The 15,743-nt window shown below is 33.5% G+C and overlaps 1 protein-coding gene across 2 annotated transcripts in view; it reads left to right on the plus strand.

Moving 5' to 3' along the window:
- The window catches only part of GRIK2 (glutamate ionotropic receptor kainate type subunit 2), a 691,383-nt gene that overhangs the window by 45,007 nt on the left and 630,633 nt on the right, over positions 1-15,743 (plus strand). The window lies entirely within an intron of this gene.

The raw sequence follows: 15,743 nt of genomic DNA on the forward strand, positions 1-15,743 counted from the left end.
AAAGCTAGGCTAGAGCTTTTTGTTGCTGTTGTTGTTGTTTTTGGTCCCTGGATGCGTACTGTCCAGTCCTGGTTGTAACAACCCGTCATCTGTATATAGCGATCTTGGCTTTCACACAGATCAAAGGGTGACATGTTTTCTGTTTTTGTCTTATCGTTGGCTGATGAGGAAGGACAACTTGCTCTTAGATCAAGTTGTTCGCATTTTCTCGTTGTCAGGTTATCAATTTAGAACTGGCGCATGTTGGCATCGAAGCAGCATTATGAATGCCCTGGAGGGGATTTGGTTCCTGGAACTTTTGTGGAGCACTCAGTCATGAACATCCTATGGTGGTAACTCGGTGCTCAGTCACACGAGGCACCTTACTCTGCTTGAATTATGAAAATGGCTGGATAAAACTCTTTAACATACCCTATGATTCTTTTTGATACTAAGTTCTAAAGTATTGATAATTTAGGGGTACCATGTATATCACTTTATCCCCTTCAGCACCCAGTTCTTGTTCAGAGTGATCAGTTCCAAACATCACTGTCACTGTGGATCATTCACCAGCCTAACTGCATTCACCACTCTTCTGGCAAGCTTCCTCCCGTGGACTGAAGTATCAGTTTCTTTTAAAAATGGAAGTATTCAAGTTTACAGAATCTCATCAATCTGTGTTCCAATATTAATTGCTTTGTTAATTTTTTGTAAACTTTTAACTAATAATTTGGGTACCTATATACTCGAGTATAAGCCTACCCGAGTATAAGCCAAGCACCTAATTTTACCCTAAAAACTGGGAAAACTTAATGACTTGAGTATAAGCCTAGGTGGACAATGCAGCAGCCACTGGTAAAATTCAAATATAAAAATATATACCCAAAACAATTGAGGCGTCAATAAGTTAAATGGTTTCAATATTTATTGCTAAAATACTGTAAACTAGCAACAATAACTTTAAAACTTTAAAGTGAAGAAAACCATAGCTTACCAGGTAATTAAGCTAAATTACAAAGGTAGTGCCAGAGTGATGGTGCAGCAGTGGGGTAGGGCATGTGACTGACCCAGGACAGACCGTAGTTTGATCCCTTGGAGTCCCATATGGTCCCCCAAGCCAGGAGAGATTTCTGAGCTCAGAGCCAGGAGCAACCCCCAAGCATCATCAGGTGTGGCCCAAAAACAAAAAAGAAAAAGAAAAAGGTTAAAATCCTTCAAAATTGGATTTTTTTCCTCCTCCTCATCTGTATGTGAGGGTATCAGCATAGACATTGTCATCATCACCGAGTTTGCAGATATCATCATTACTGCTTTCGGTCTCATACAAAGCGCAGAGTCAGGGGTGGCGAACAAGTTCGACACAAAGAGCCAAAATTTTAAACTGTGAGAGTCAGAGAGCCACACCATGCAGTGACCTGATAAAACAGACAAACACTCACACAAAAGCATATAATTTTAACAATAATATATTAAACACATATTGCATTTTGCCATTTTGAGGGTGAAACTCAAATGTGAGGGTGTGCTGCATCCTCCACACTAAGAACTAACGGCAAGATGTGACCCAACCTGTGACACGCGGGCCCCCTGCTCGCTGGCCCGTGCAGTTGTTTCCGAGGGATGGAAGATAGGATGACGCACCCTGGGAGTGGGACTCCACGCTTGGAGATCTCTCCTCAGAGGTCCCTCCTCAGAAGCAGCAGAACAAAATCCAAACTTAACAAAGAGCCACAATATACAAAATAATGATAAGAGGCAAAGAGCAGATTTCAATTTGGTCGGGAGCTGCATGCAAGCAGCGTGTTCACCACCCCTGTGTAGAATATTGTTGGCTAAATAGTTCAGTTGCATAGAGTTCTTTCAGTTCAGCCACCTACCTCTTCAGCTCAGCTGTAACTTGTGGACAGAGCTGAGGCACCACCTCCTCCAGCAGAAGGCAGACAATGACTGGAGACTATGTGTATTTGATTTGGTGAGCATGCACCAAATCAAATATCTGTATGATTCGAGTATAAGCCAAGTTCGGGTATTTTGGCTCAAATTTTGTGCTGATAAACTAGGATTATACTCGAGTATATATGTTATTTTATTTCTTTTGTCTTATGTCATGTCTGTATTTTTAGATGAACAAAAATTTTCCTACATAGTCACATGCTGATATATATCCCTAAATCAGTTTGAACCATGACATTCTTTTCCTGGGAGGAAAACTTCTCCCTTATTTATTTAATTCTTTAGTTTATAGTTTTTGGTGGAGGGGTTGCACTCAGCTGTGCATAGGGTTTAATCTTGGCTCTGACCTCAGGTATCTCTCCTGGCGGGGTTTTGGGGATCTGATGGTGCCAGGAATGGGATCTAAGTAGGCTGCATGCAAAGCAAGTGCTCTACTCAGTTTACTATCTCTCTGGCCCTGAAAGCTTCTGTTTTACTACAATATTTTTGTTTTATTTCCCCTCACCTCAGTTTTGTTACAAAAGAGACACTACCTCATTTCTTATTTAACCATCTGTTATTTATTGGCTACTTCTTTGCAGCACATGTATCTGTCTCTATTCTGTTAAAACGAACTGATATTCAGACTTGAGTTTTTCTTAAACATTTCTTTCTCCTTATTTTACCCAAAGTGTTATATTTACATCAGTTTTATATTGTATATAATGATGTAACACTTAGACTACATCTGAAGATAGAACATAATAGCACATATTATAGTAACATAGAATACCTGTTTCGTTTCCAGTGTAGGCTGTTTCTCCATCAGTTTCCTAAATGTCTTGGAGGCAAGAAGCTCAGTATACTTTTTGAACTCAGTTTTACTCTTTTTTTCTCATAATTTGAGCAATTTTGCTCACTCTTTTCACAGATTTTTATCTTGTCACTCCATTTAGTGACTTTGTACTCAATGATTTTTGACCACTCCAGACTATCATTATTTCCACATTCTAAAAGCAAGTAACTTTTTCTCTATTTATCTCAGTTACACTGAGATACCTTTCTTCATTACTTCACTCTCTCTTTAAAGTATTCCATTTCCAAGATCTCTAATTCTTAACATACTTTTTGCGAACACTGCTGTTACACATCTATTCTTCTGTTCTCCCTACTGCCACCACCGCCTCCATAATGAACTTTTCATTTATCTCCTCCCCCAAATCCTTCTGTCCTTCTTGTATGCCCTCTATATTTTATTTACCATGGCTCATCTGCTTAACTGTTCAGCTTGTACTCCAGGAAAAGTCATTTTAAAGTACACTTGCCACTACTTTAGAATGAATTGTCCCTTTGATCTTCAACCAATTTCCTCTCATTATTTCATTGGCTCAGTGTCTATTTTATCTCACTTTTATAAAATTTTAATTTTATTAAACCATTGTGATTCACAAAGATCTCCATAGTTGAGTTTAACGCATACAATGAATCAGGGCCTATCCCTTCACCAGTGTCAGCCTCCCTCCACTAATGTTTTCAGAATACATCCTTTACCACTATCTTTTGCTTCCTAGCCTATCAGTATAGGCCCCCTGGGCTATCAGACTCATTTTAAGTTTAGATTGTTAAAGTTTGGGTCTCTTGTCCATTGTTGTTGTTTTTGGCTTAGATATTTAGTTCTGTCCCTTTCTAATACTACCAATAAAACTAAGACAGCTTAGCATCTGGCACCCATCCTTTCATATTTGTATTTCTCCTCTTCCACTCAGTTTCTTTCCTTCTCACTATACTCTGAAGTCAAAGGTAATAGAGACAAATCACATTTAGACCATTGTATTTCTTCATGTAATTATTATAAATACTACATATAAGTGACATCATTCTGTATTTATTCTTCTTCTTCTGGCTTACTTCATATCTTTCAGGTCCATTCACGTATATGCCAATTGCATGACTGCAGTATTCCTTACATTGTTCTATACATTCCATTGTAAATAGGTACCATATCTTCATGTTCCACTTGTCTGTTTTTGGACATCTAGATTGATTTCAAGTCTTGGCTATTGTACTGAGGAAGGCAATGAATAGTGGTGTACATACATAATTTTGGATTAATGTTTTTCTGTCATGAGGATAGATACCCAAAAGAGGAATTGCTGGGTCTTATGGCAGCTCAATTTTGAGTTTACTGAGAATCCTCACCAACACCAAGACATTTCAGTTTATCTCAGTTATTTCCAGGCATATTAGACCTAGGACTTCTTTCCCTTAAAAATATTATACAACTCAATATTCAGTCAAACAAACCAATGAATTAGTTGGCAATATTTTTAACTTAGATAAAATACATAGATAACCTTACATGTTAAGCAAAATAATCTCTAAAGCAGATATACCTTAGCCACCATTTATACAACCAATTGAATAGATAATTTCTAGCATTACAACCCACTAAATGCAAAGAACAATGGGGAAACTAAGGAAATTAACCGCAATTGGGAATGGCAAATTTCCAAGCCCACCACTTGAGACAGATATGAGGACCTAAATCAACACCTAATGTTTAGCAACAGAAATCAAGTAGTCACTAGCCATGAAATAAAGCATTCTGTACATGAACAATTCAACAACTCAAAGATGAATGCTTCTAGAATATGAGACAATTTATATTTTCTCTTATTTATTTATTTATTTATTTATTTATTTATTTATTTATTTATTTATTTTGGTTTTTGGGTTGCACCTGGCAGCGCTCAGTGATCATTCCTGGCTCTATGCTCAGAAATTGCTCCTTGCAGGCTTGGGAGACCATATGGGATGCCGGGATCCTTACCACTATCCTTTTGCATGCCAGTGAAACACCTTACCTCTATGCTATCTCTCTGGCTCCCTATCTTCTCTTTTTTAATGGGAAAAATATTGATGTGGGCTATGAAACCAAATGAGAGGTGATTGACTAACAGTACAACAAATTCTCTAAATTTCATGGCTATTGGGTCACAGCCACTTTTCTCTCACTAATTTACTCAATTACTAATGATATTGTTGATAAAACTTTCCAGATTATAGGCTTTGAAGGATTTTTCTGTATTGGAACACATAGAACTATTTGTTTGTACATTTTCACATGAGAATGTGGTCATAATATTTCCTTTATCTGTAAGACTAGACAAGATAAGTGCTTTTTGATACAATATTTGTGAACAGAATTTTACATTTATATGGCTTCCCCATGGTATCACTCTATGGACACACATTTTTCTTTTACGATTTTTGTTGTTCATCCTTAACTTTTTAAACTTTGATTAATATGCTGTTTTTTCTTTATGCTTCTATTACCCTTTTAGCACTCCTGCAGCACTTCCTGTAGACTTGGTTGAGTAGAATATTATCTATCCGTGGTTCTGTCTATCTCATAATTAAGTCAACACTATATAGCCCAAACAAATAAATTTTGAACTAACATGATATTTTTGACAAGTTATTTTCATGAATATTTTATTTTAATTTTATGTCATTTATTATATTCTATTACAATAGTTACTACATAGTATAAAATCACAGTATTACAATAAAAATGTGAAGTGGGATTAATGTCTTTTTATCAAGGTTTCAGTAGCATAAAATGATTGTCTTGTAAAAGATTTTAATAACTACAGCTAATCAATCTCTTGCTAGTAAACATTCTTTTTTGTTCTTTTTGTTTTTGTTTTATGGGCCACAACGGTGATGCCCAGGGGTTACTCCTGGCTATGAGCTCAGAAATTGCTCCTGGCTTGGGGGACCATATGGGATGCCGGGGGATTGAACTACGGTTTGTCATACATTAGTGCTCATAAGGCAAGTGTCCTACTACTTCCACCACAGCTCCAGCCCCTGTAAACATACATATGTTTTTAACAAATCATGGTAATCAAAACAAAACCTCTAACTCATTTGTTACATTACTTTTTTTGGAAAAAAACTAATTTTATCTAATTATGTTTTCCAAAGTTTTATTAAATTATTTGAGCACTGAAGGCCAACTGAGCTAAATGTGAAAGCAAATTTCAAATATTTATTATTATATATTTTTATTTTATGTACAAAACATGTACTCTACTCCATTATGTTCCTTTATGTATGACTTTATTAGAATTTTGTAAGAAAATATATAAAAAAAATCTACAGTTTGCCTAACTGGCATCATTTCAACACCTTCTCTTTGCTTTTTACTATGAAAATTTGAACTTGGAAAAGACTTTTTGCAACAACACCATGCTTCTGAATTATCATTATTTATTCAATGCATTTGTGTGAGATAATATAGTTCTTTCAAACCCGGAGTAGTATATTTTTGTTGTAGTAGGCTAGAGCCCAGGGAGATGCACACTTTTGGAGATTTGAAATGAAATTGTTTGAAAAATGGTCACATAATACTTAAGAAATTGAGCTACTTAGACAGTTTTGTCCCTTTACTCAAATTTTATTCGTAGTTTTGAACTAATATGATCAAAATTTTATTAAGAGTTTAATTTTTGCTCTTTAGATAATATATTTTTCTAAACAGGTCTTTACTCAAGAGTTATTTATTTGGTTTCTTTTGATATTTTTAGAACAATGAGGCTCCAGCTTTTTAATTATAAGTAGTTTAAATAATTGAGAAACTGTTGAGATTTTATATACATTTAAGCTATTGTGTACCATAACATGTACACCATAACATGGTGTAACAACCATGTTAAAAATTTTAAATCCATTATTGAATAGATGTGTTTTACAGATTATCAAAAACATACAGATTTCATGCAGGGTAAATTGAAAAGTGTTTGGTAACAATGAGATATGAAAGATCAGTACTTCTTTTTTATATTGTTTCCATCTAGGGCCTTACTATACATCTAAAGACATAACTTTGCTACTTTAAACCCCATTCTTTTGTGTCAATTCATATTGTGTGAAAAAACTTCTCTAAATACACTGTCATTTGAATAATTAATACTATTTTAATTGAATCTGAACACTTCTTAAGTATCATTTATCCTTAGTATTTTGGATTTTTAATGAAATAATGTTATAGTAACTAGAAGTTTTTACGTTCTTTCCTTCCTTACATTTATAAATAAACCCAGTGTATAGAATAATGTGATCATGGGACCAGAGCTGTGGTGCAGTGGTAGGGAGTTTGCCTTGCACACGGCTAACCTAGGGTGGACCTCGGTTCAAACCCCTGGTGTCCCATATGGTCCCCCAAGTCAGGAGCGATTTCTGAGTGCAGAGCCAGGAGTAACCCCTGAGTGTCATTGGACAGGTGTGGCCCAAAAAGGAAAAAAAGAAAGGATAATGTCATCTTGATATGAACATTTTATTATTTCAGACTTGAATAAATTTTAAGAGAATGAGATCAAACAATGGCTTATGAATTTGTAATTAGAAGCATGTATTCTTCCATTATATGATTTTTTTTATATTTAATATAAGTTATTAACTCAAACTCTTAATTATGGGTAACCTAAGGGAAACCCAAACTTTTTATTTAAAGGTACCCCAAATATATTAAGGAAAACCTATCAGAAGCAGTGAAACAGAAGTTTACATCACATAAAAAGTTTGGGATTGATTTCTTTATTTAAAAATATGTGCTTAATTTTTATAGTTACTTGTCAAAATAATTTTGATTTGAAATACTGAACTGTTAATCTATTTTAAGGATATTTATAACTACACTATACACAAACATTTAGGCTTGAGATCTAAAACCTGTTGATTTAAGAGGAAGGAGCTATTAACCACATTTAGTTGAGACTGCCAAAACAATCTTGCATTCAAATTAGATTAACCAGAAGACAGTAGATGGTAAAGTATTTATAGGAAATTTGGTTCAGTTCTTTGGACTTACATTTTTTGTACTATAACAGCAGAGAAAAAGTAAATAATATTTATTCAGATAACTGTAATTTTACAGTATTGCTAATAATAGTTTCACGCATGTATAATTTCAGCATGATACTTCTAGTGAATCCACTTCCCCCAAACTGTAGAAAAATTTATACATTAAAGACACATCGTCATATATATATTCATATTTTTATATATACCCACAGATAGCTCCATGTATACTTGTGTCAATTTTATATAATTGTAATATGATAAACCTAACATTTCTGGTTATGAGCCATTTGTAAATATCAAAAGGAAGATGCAGTCTAAAGAGAGCCACAAAGTGATAAGACTCTAAAGACTTAGCTTGAGCAAGGCTGCAGAGACCGTACACAATAGAATACTGTTAACTTTATTGCCATTTGAGGCAACATGAATGGAACTGGAGTAAGACATAGAAGCAAAATAAGTCAAAATCAGAGAAATGTGTACCAGATGATTTCACATATACAGTACAGAAAAATATAGTAAGATAACAATAAATTTTTAGTCTGCATGCAAAACTCAGTTTACCTCAGCGAGTCTAATTGCAAAACTAATTTTACCTCAATGGGGGAAAGAATGCAGACTCAGTGGATTCTGAATCAGAATTTCTGAATCAGAAGATTCAGAGTCCTAAGTACTTCCATAGTATACATGACTTGGTAATTTTGAAGATGTGGGAAAATTTAGCCCATAGATATGCACATTTATATATTAAAATAGGAGTCTTTATTTTATAAATATCATATATATACCGAACATTTGTGATAATGTCATTGAAACACGGACTCTTTGTTTCTGTTACTGACAATTTTATTTTAATTTTTACTTAACTAGTTTTTGGAGTCACACCTGGCCTTGCTCTTGGCACCATTCTTAGTGGTCACACTTCATCATGATGAGGAACTATATATGATGGTGGGACTGGAACCTATTTTAATTTGTGAAAGGCAAGTGTCTGAACCCCAGTACTATCTCTGACAATTTTCACAATGTTTATCATAGAATTGAGAGTTTCAATAACACAAAAGAATTAGATTTTGCATCCAGATCAATCTGAGAGTTATTTTCAGAAGTCCTGATTGCAAACTGAACTGATTTAACATGTTAATGCTAGGTCATATAACCTGTGGCTCATGCTTAGATGTGGCTTAATTAATCCAGATAACAGTACTGGTGTCAGTGTGTTAAGATATTCTACGTATTTATGATAAACATCTATCAATTTGTACATGTGTCTATGAGTGTCATAGTAACCAACCTTTGACTGGTGCTTGCATAATTTAGCTCAGTTTTTTTAAGTCAGTTGTTTACTGAACTTTATTTATGATATGGTTAAAATTATTCATCAATTTAAAAATGAAAAGAAGAAAACAGAAAAAATGTGAAATAATTAAGATAGAAAGGAATGCAAAGAGGGAGAGAAGGGGAAGATGATGTGGTGGCACAAGAAGAGAGGGTATGGCAGTAATAGATTAATTTCCATATGAATTGCTTTGCCTGTTGTTAATGTCCTGGTGTTAAGTGTCACTGAGCTTCAGGAGCCACTGTATGCAGATATGATCCAAGGAAACAAGTTTTAGAAATTTTTTTTGTACTTTTTCACCATGTCTAAGTTCTTTCACTCTGTCCTTCTTTGTGTGTGTTTTATCTCAGTCAATCCCACTGCTTATCCGTCTCTAAATCATTCTTTCCCCTTGTAATTAATCATTGTGTAGTTCCTCTCATTCCCATTGCTTAAGAATACTCTATAACATGTTTTTAGTTGATCTAATTTTTATTCCCAATGTCTCCTTGATTTCTAATGCTCAAATAATTTTGTCTCTCTCTGTATTACAATATTATATTTATATACTATACAAACACTTTTTTGGTTTGTGTTTTACAGACTCCATATACTATCTTATATTAGTTAATATTTGTATAATAGTAGCAAGTATCAAGCATTTATTGTTTATTTATTATTTTATTAATGATAATCTTATTAATCAATTTATCAATAAATCAATCAATTGGAATTTGATTAATTTTTATAATTATTTCTAGGTATTAGGTTTTTTGATTTATAAAATTAGGTACATGAAAGCCCTCTTTTGGTTGACAACATGGAAAATAGTAATGAAAAATTTCTTCTTACATTCCAATATTTTTGATGTTGTTGTAGTTCTTATTTATTTTGTGGACCACATCTGGCCGTGCATAAGGCTTACTCCATGCTCTGCATTTAGAGATCTCCAGTGGCAGGATTACAGTTAAGGAAGTTGAACTAAGAACAGCTGTATCTGAAGGAGTGCTACAGATCGAACTGTTCTTGCAAGGCAAGCAGCCTACTTGCTGTATTATCTTTCAAATTCTATCACATACTGTCTCTCTCACATTATCTCTCACTATCCTTCACATTCTAATTTTGAATCTTAGCAAAATAATGATTATTCTGAAACCACAATAACATTCAATTTTGATGATGAATGATGTTTAATATAAAATCATATATTTAATGTTACTGGCCACAGAATCTGCCCTCCAAGTGTTAGTTTGTACACATGCTAATGCTAATGTTCTATGAATATTAGAAACCTTATTTCATGCTACTCAATTTTGCTTTATTATTTCATTATTTCTCAGAGGCATTTTTATATTTAATATTACAAGTAAAGTATAAAGTATCTGTAGTGTAAGATCCAAAATTATTTTCAAGTACTTTTCTATAACTTATTGCTTGATACAATTTACTTTAAACCCTATGTGTCTATATATCCAATCTGTCTTTCATTTATTTTCTATCTATCCATCATCTATCTATCTATCTATCTATCTAACATCTATCTATCTATCTATCTATCTATCTATCTATCTATCTATCTATCTATCTATCTATCTATCTATCTATCTATCTATCTACCTACCTACCTACCTACCTATCTATCTATCTATCTATCTATCTATCTATCTATCTATCTATCTATCTATCTATCTATCTATCTATCTATCTATCTATCTATCATCTATCTATCTACCTATCTATGTTCAATATCCTTCTATTATTCAAACCTTAAATTTTGGAAGGATTCTTTGTTGAAAATAAAGGTTAAAATAGTATTTTGTAAAGCATACACAAACCAGCATATGGATATGCAATTAAAGCATATGGATCTCCATATGTGAAACAATTTCTTCAAGAAACATGCTTATAGTATTGATAATCAACTTGGTATGATGCCCTGTTTAATTAAAGACTAGTGTCCTTCACTTGGAAATTGTAAAAAAAAAAACCTCATGAGTATTTAAAAATTATTTATCCTTGAAACAGTGGTTCTTAAGCATGACTAAATGTTAGAATCACCCAGGGAACGTCTAAACAATTTCTAATGCCTTGGATTTCACCCAAAGATATTGATATTTAATTGATCTGGGTTTGGAGTAAACGCTTTTTTAAAAATACTTTTTCGTGGTAAATTATCCAATGTGTTATTATTCAATGTTGAGAAAAATTGCACGTGAAGTATCAGATTACACACTGCTTTCAAGTTCCTCTAAAACGTTTTTCCTTAAAAAGGTGGTAATGTTAGTATCAAAGATATATTTGCTCAACACTTAAGTTGAGTTAGTTCTAAGCATCAAAAATTAAAATGCCTTCAAGCAAAAACTAAATAATGCACGCTGTCTTTTTTTTTTTTATTGGAGAACAAGTTAGGATTCTAACTTTTCTAAGCAGATTTTAATCTGCTACTTTATTGCTTTTCCATAAAAAAAAAAAAAAGAAAAACAATAGTTTATAGTCTTAGGGAAAACTATTGGGTGCAAGAAGCATTGAGAAACATAGGAAATGCTTTCTTATGTAGTTTTTGGAAATACTTTACTGTTTAAAGGTCTCTGCTTTAACAGGTTATAAACATTCAAACCATATGATTAGTGGAAATAAAATATAATGACAATAAAGACAGTTCTATATTTTAACAAGTTTACATCTTTTAGTTACTATAAACATTCCTTATTTTTCTTCTACCTTGATAGGGCTTTCTGTTTAGGGTAGTGCTTCTGAAAAAGATATATTGGCTTTTTACTTATTGCACTTTTCGAAATGAATCTCTCACTCTACACTTCAGTGACTTCAAATAGATAATTTTATTATTCAGCTAAAGCCTGCTAGTAAGATCAGAATAAGAAATAGAAGCTTGAGACTTGTCATCATTTATTTTTTTGGTTTTATTCTCTTCTCAATAATTTAAAAAATTATTTTAAGATTTAACCATCCTGGCAATTTCAGAATAGAAGAAACAAATTAAGAAAAAGAGTTAATTGAGTTCGCATTATCAACTTTCTTAAATGAGTTTGAAATTGCCAGCTTTGAGGGGATTACTCTACATTTTGGGTTGCTGCCAGCATATCTGAACAAATATATTTAAATCAAAACTGAGCTGCTTAAATATTCATGTTGTGCTCTTATTATGGTTTAGAGAAATGTGAAACTATTTAAGTTTTGCAAACCTTTTACATAGTCAAAATGTATTTGTATAGTCAAAAATATGCTCTAGATTGATAATGCTAACCTAGTTTAATAAGGGAAGGTTTCACAGTTTTCTTAGTTGTGATGCATTCCAAATGCTTAATTAGTGATGTTTCAGTCACTATAGCAATATAAATGAGATTTTTTTTCTTCTGAAATATGTATGGAATCACCTCTCTAAAACGTTATATTGTAGACCTTATCATTCTGTGCCCTTTTCCCCCATATTTTGATATTATAAGCAATCTTTAACATATATTTTAATGCATTATTTATCTTTTGTTGTTTCATTGTCTTGTTCATTCAAATATAGTTTAAGATTTTTTAATTAAATATAAACTGCAGAGATAAGCTTTAAAAATTTAACTACTTCTTGGAAAATAATATATATAAAGAAAATTATAAAAATATTGAAGTCTAAATAACCATAATATAAAATATACAAAAGGGAAAAAAAAAGAAAAAAAGAAAGAAAGCGGAAGGGGCCAGAGGTTAGTATGTCTGGTAGAGCATTTGCTTTGCATGTTGTTGACCTTGGTTCAATTCTGACATCTCATATGGTCCCTCAAGTACTTGCAAGGAGTAAATACTGAGAGCAAAGCCAGGAGTAACCCCTGAGAACTTCCAATTATGATTCCCTAAACCATTCTCCTTTTTACCCCAAAAAGAAAGTAAGGGGAGAGAAGTAGGAATTGGATTAACATTAAAAGGGGGCAGGATTGAATTTTTCTAATGTAGATTGTAACAAACTGCTCAGTTTTACTGCTTCCACTTTGCTTACTACTTTTTCAGATATTTTTCATTTGGTTGTCAGTTATATAATTTGAAATTTGGTTTCATAAATTATCTTACTTGGTATAAATCTGTTCCTTGAAGATAATTTTTGTTTTGCTTTGTTTTTGGGCCAAACCCAGCGGTGCCCAAGACTTACTTCTGGTTTTGTGCTCAGAAATCACTTCTGGCAGACTCAGGGGACCATAAGGGATGCTGGGGATAGAATCTGGGTCCATCCTGGGTCATCTGCATGCAAGGAAAATGCCCTAAAGCTATGCTATCTCTTTAGCCCCATTGAAGATAAATTATTTAAAATTCATAATAATCAAAGCCACTTTTTCATAATTATACTTTAATAATAGTAGAGTAGAATAATTTGTAGGTGGGAATTTTTAGGACATTAATATAAATCATGAGATTCTATAAAAATTGTCATTCTACACCTTCAGATCTGTCATACCCTGGTTTATCTAATATGTGGAATACAGCATTCAGACATGATTATTTAAATCCATGTATAATTCTATTTTTTAGTTTACAGTTTTTTATCATTCTTTTCTTATTGAGTCACCATGATTTATAAAGTTATTTATGATTGAGTTTCAAGTATAAAGTGTTCTAATACAAATCCCTTTGCCAGTGTCCACTTGCCTTCACTAATGTCTCCAATTTCTTCCTACCCCTAACCTTCCCACATAGCAAGCAACATCATTTAGGAACAATTATGTTATTGATAGGCTGTTATGAATGTCACTTTTTATCCTATCAGCACCATCTTCTTCTCCAGAGTTTCCATTTTGCTCAAATGTGTCATAGTGTTCTCCTCCCTTATTTAGCCTTGACTACTGTCTCTTCTCCCTGACTTATACTGGTGGTGAATTTCCAACTGCAGACCAGTTCTCAAAATTTATGGTGATAATAGTTAGATTTCAGTGAAATTAAGTGTTATCTTGATTTTAGAATTTTTAAACAGAAAATAATTCACGGTCATGAGTTGGAACTTTATTCCATGTTTAAATTACCATATTTCCCGGGGTATAAGACGACTTTTGAAATAAAAAAAAGTCAACCGAAAATCGGGGGTTGTCTTATACACTGAGTATATCCTGAAAAATGTTTCAATATGCCGCTAAACGAAAATTGTCTGAATATTGCCACAAGACGAATTTTTCAACTCGATCCTTCACCAATCACTGCCAGGCTGCTCGGACTGCCTCTCTAACTCAGCCAATTCAAGCATGCTTTTTGTGCCTGCAAATTAGACAATGTTCTGTACCCGAATCTACACTGTAAAAAGCCTGCTCAGATTGGCCAGAGTCAGAGAGGAAGTCAATTACAGTATAATCTTTGAACCTTTGCTTGTTGTGATTGGCTCACTGTGGTACATGAGAACAGGAACACATGAGCACAGGAACATTCTGTCTTATACAGCGAATATAGGCCTAAACCTATGTTTTAACTGCAAAATTAGGGGGTCGTCTTATAAGCTGGAAAATATGGTAAATTCTGGGATTTTTTGTTTGTGTTTTTTTTTTTTTTTTGTTTGGAGGTGGTCACACTTGGTGGCACTCAGGGTTTACTTTTGATTCTGCTCTTAGAAATCGCTCCTGGCAGGTATGGGGAACCATATGGGATGTCAGGATTTGAATCACCATTTGTCCTGAATTGGCTGAATAGAACACAAATGCCCTACCGCTGTGCTATCTCTCTGGCCCATTTTGTTTTGTTTTTAAGGCTTGAATTTGTATGCAACTTATGGAAATGAGAGAAAACTCTATCTGCTTGAAATATCTATCTATCTTGAAATAGTAAAGAGACATTACTAAATCAGAAATAAAAGTATTTCATTGGGCTGGAGTGATAGTACAATATTTAAGGTGTTTGCCTTGCATACAGCTGACCCAGTTTTGTCTCAAAAACCCTATATGGTCCTATGAACCCCATCAGTAGTGAGCCCTGAAAGAAAGAAAGAAAGAAAAAAGAAATAAAGAAGAAAAAGAGAAATAAAAGGGAAAAAGAAACAGAATGAAAAAATAAAAATAAAGTAAAAGGAAAGAACCTTTATGACAATATTTAAATATTCATAATATATACTTCAAAATAATTTAATTAAAAATTGGTTTTTGGGGTACATATACACTATAGAATATTATGCAGCCATTAGGAGAGATGAAGTTATGAAATTTTCCTATACATGGATGTACAGGAAATCTATTATGCTGAGTGGAATAAGTCAGAGAGAGAGAGAGATGCAGAATAGTCTCACTCATGTATGGGTTGTAAGAAAAATAAAAGACATTCTTGCAATAATTTTCAGAGACAAAAGAGAGGAGGGCTTGAAGTTCCAGCTCACTACACGAAGCTCACCACGAAGAGTGATGAGTGCAGTTAGAGAAATAACTACATTGAGAACTATCATAACAATGTGAATGAATGAGGGAAGTAGAAAGCCTGTTTAGAGTACAAGCGGGGGTCAGGTGGGGAGGAGGGAGATTTGGGACACTGGGGATGGGAATGTTGCACTGGTGAAGGGGGTGTTTTTTACATGACTGAATCCCAACCACAATCATGTTTGTAATCAATGTGTTTAAATAAAAATATTAATCAAAAAATCTTGGTTTTAATACTATAATAAGAATATAGTTCCTCTTTC

The sequence above is a fragment of the Suncus etruscus genome, chromosome 4, assembly GCF_024139225.1.
Source record: "Suncus etruscus isolate mSunEtr1 chromosome 4, mSunEtr1.pri.cur, whole genome shotgun sequence".
NCBI classification, from domain to species: domain Eukaryota; kingdom Metazoa; phylum Chordata; class Mammalia; order Eulipotyphla; family Soricidae; genus Suncus; species Suncus etruscus.